Raw genomic sequence first — 3,829 nt, forward strand, 5'->3', positions numbered from 1 at the left:
ACACACACACACACACACACACACACACACACACACACACACACACACATGGGCATTAAAAAGTCAGCTAAAAAAAAGTAGGCAGCTACTTTTGACAAACAAAATTTTAAACAAATTGTGGTGAAGCAATTTTGACCTGTTTAAAAAGGGTTGAATATCACTTTGCTGTAGTGTCGGGAAATACACACTCCACAGAACTAAAAGTGATGGGGAGGTAAGAGTAACCCGAGTGGTAGCATGAGTCCCTAAGAAAATACAGTGTGAGTATTTTCCACACAGTTCTAGATTTGTGTACTGGAAGAGGAGGCCAGCACAGGACTCCAGTGTATAAGGCGGCACCTTTCTCGTAAACCGTATAATCAATAATCAATAGTTTAGTTCTGGAACACCACAATAAAGCAGAAAGCCTAGTGAAGAAAGTCACATGAACGTTTTGTTTTCTCAGTGACTATATGTTGTTATGCATACACTACATATTAGCTCACACAGTGTATAATACCATCATGTATGAAGAAACAATGCGAGGATTTTAATTAAAAAAAACTTATTGCTCAAAAATGTCAACGGTCGCCCGAGCCTTCAGGAATCAAGATTTTTTTTTTTTTATCAGTGAGCATCTTCCCTTGATGCTGATGGCTCCTGACATCTCAGCAGAGGCTTGCCAATTAAAATAAGACAATGGAATCTGCTGTTGTTTGGTTATACTTTCCATGAACTGTTTTCTCTGCAGTCTGCAATGCTGTTTGACAGTCTTTTATTCACAGCAGAACTTTTCCAAAGTTGGACTTACTCATCTCAAACCTTGACACTGCCTTACCAACCAAGTTTCTGGAACATTCTAAAGCCCCTGTTATCATTCCAACAATTTTCATAGCGTCCTCCTCAGTAATAGATCCCACTGCAAGAAAGCATAGCTTTTTTTTTTTCTTGACTACTAAAGTTTTTACGTGTGACTACAGAAATTCATTTACCAGCCTCTAGATCTTTTGCTATGCCTGCCACATATGCAGTTATCCCTTTCTGGAAGTCATGAATCCCTAAGAGTGGTCTGTGAGGGCTGGACTTACCCTTCTCCATGGTCCTTTAATGCATTGTTATTTTTACATCATTTTATGAAGCAGAATGATATCTAGGGTGGTGAATCATTTCCAAAAGCTTTTCAATTTCCCCAAACCCATCGGAGAATCACTATCCACGGTACTGATAGCCTTGACGGAAAGTTTTTCTTAAGTAATAAGACTTAAAAGTTGAGTTTGCTCACTGATTTGTGGACTGCCCAGTGAATGCCGCGCTGGCAGGCATGGAAGCATTCATCTTCTTGTGTTTATAAGTCTGTTAAAATCATTGGGTGACCAGGTACATTGTCAATGAACAGTAAGGTTTTGAAATAATTTTTTTTCCCGAGCTGTTATGTGTCAGTAATAAACACCAAATGTCCAGCCCGCCATATTATACACAGATATGTCACATAGGCTTTGCTGTTACAAATACAAATTACAGGAAGAATGGTTTTACTATAGTATAACTCTTAAAGGCCCCAAGACTTTCAGAATGACAAATGAGCACCTATTTACCTTAATCACCAGCTGTATTTGTCCCAATGTGTCCCCTTTGTGTGTCCCTTTGAAGTCAGGCATTAATTTCTTTTTTCCTCTCTAGCTATGAATATTTTGTGGCAGAACTTTCCTGCCCATTGTATTTGCAGTGGAGCTCTGTCATTGGATAGGGAAGAGGGAGGCAGAGCTAGGAGTTGGGAGGAGAGAGAGAGAGGGAGGGAGAGAAGAGGAGAGGCAAGATGGCTGCAGATGTTACCCCTGTGTCTCTAGCAGTTATTCATCTCAACATTAGGTAATTGGGATAGCAATTCTAATTGTGTGGGCATCTTGTGTATTGAGTATTTGCTATTATATAAATCCATTGGTTAACTTTAAGCATCTAAAGTTTTGATTTACTTGGTTGTTGGTTGGTATGGCAGCTGACTGTGGGGTGGATGACCGAGGAATGGGGCTAGCGTGGCCCTCCCAGGAGAGCTTGCCGAAATGAGAACACCCGGCTGGGCCAAGGTAGCCCATTGGTAATGCTCATTTCTGTCACCATGGTGCCAGGACCAGACCCGATGGTGTCTTTGCACTGTGATTGCTGCCTTTAGTGCAGGAACTTAGAGCTGGCAGCCAGGCCAGCTTTTTCTGTCTCCTGTGACAATATTTTAGGTGGCTTCTTTTTCTAATTAGAAGCTTGTTTGATCATCACTAAAAATCTGTTTGCTAATGTAGATGTCTTCATCAACTTTTTCAGCTAGACTTTCTGGATATCTTCTGCATCTTCTGCATCAGAGCTTGCTGGCTGACCTCAAATCCCCATGTATGGAGACAGACTCTTCAATTAAGGCACTTGCCAACTTGCTGTTGGCTTTGAACTCTTCTCTGCAGCTCCTTTATTTCTATTGCTTTCACAGAACTGAAGAGGTTAAAAGCTTGCATGGGGGTGGGGTTGGGGGTTATACATTCTACCACCGAACCACCAATGCCAAGAGCTTGCTTTGAATTAGGTTTTGGCTTATAGGAATGTTTTAGCAGGTTTGATCTCCTAACAAACCACTAAGACGTTCTGCACATCAGCGTCGGGATAGTGTTTTGCTTTTGTATCATTCATGTGTTCATTGGAACAGGACTTGAACTTCCTTTAAGAATGATAGTCACAGCTTGGCTATTTGGTGAAAAAAGAGAAGCTTTTAGCCTTTCTTGGCTTTCAACATGCCTTCCTCATATAACTTAATAATCTCCAGCTTTGGATGTAAAATGAGGGACACTCGGCTCTTCCTTTTGCTTAAATACTTGGAAGTGACAGTAGAGTGATTCTACTTTTACTATGGTAGCTCAGAGAGCAAGTCCCATGGAGCAGGAGGGAGATGGCGGAACGGCTGGCTGCTGGAGTCACAAGGATACACACATTCATTAAGCTTATGGTGTTTCAAAACAACTACAATAGCAAAGGTTACTGAACACAGATTACCATAACAAATACAATAATCAAGACAAGTCTGATTATTATGCAATAGTCAGGACAAGTATCTCGAGAATTACCAAGGCTTAACACTAAGACATGAAGTCAGCACATGCTACATGTGTATGTAGTTTATGCCTGTATCATCTGGGGGTGCAGCTAGCTGCAACAGAAAACTCTTCACAAGGACATGAGGGAAAGTTTGGTTTTTCTCATGTGAGTAGGCTTGAGGCAGGTAGTGGCTGGGAACTCAACCACATCTCCACATTCAACACATTCAACGCTACATTCCATCCAATGTTTCAGAGTGGTTGTCCCTGGGCACAACTAAAATGGCTATTCTGAAGTCGAGAGCAAGGAGTCAATACCAAGTATATCTGTTTCTCATTTGGAAAGCAGAGCACAAGCTTCAACATATTTCCAAACAAGGCCAGTTGGACAGGCTATGTTAGAGGGCTGTCCCTAATTATGTATTTAGCTTTCCTAACCTCCAGTGCAGAAGGATGGGTGGGAATGAGTGCTAAATCAGCCCTCCAACAGCCTCTTCCACAAGTGATGGAGGCCAAGTATATGAAAGGTACTTGTATAGTATAGTATAGTATAGTATAGTATAGTATAGTATAGTATAGTATAGTATGTCTATACATATAGCCTCACCTTCTCCCTCAGTCCCTTGTCTAGTGACACCTGCCTCACACAATGAAGCCAAATTCAAACCTTACTGCCTCTTTTAGCTTTCTGCTCAGAATTCCTTCTTTCTTTCTTCCTTCCTTTCTTTCTTTCTTTCTTTCTTTCTTTCTTTCTTTCTTTCTTTCTTTCTTTCTTT

At 41.0% G+C, this 3,829-nt stretch overlaps 1 protein-coding gene across 4 annotated transcripts in view; it reads right to left on the reverse strand.

Annotated features, from left to right (window-relative positions):
* Window positions 1-3,829, reverse strand: part of Atp8a1 (ATPase phospholipid transporting 8A1) — a 230,835-nt gene that overhangs the window by 96,333 nt on the left and 130,673 nt on the right. The gene's annotated exons all lie outside the window — the stretch shown is intronic.

This window comes from Grammomys surdaster, unplaced genomic scaffold, assembly GCF_004785775.1.
Source record: "Grammomys surdaster isolate TR1022 unplaced genomic scaffold, NIH_TR_1.0 150, whole genome shotgun sequence".
In the NCBI taxonomy this organism is placed as follows: Eukaryota; Metazoa; Chordata; class Mammalia; order Rodentia; family Muridae; genus Grammomys; species Grammomys surdaster.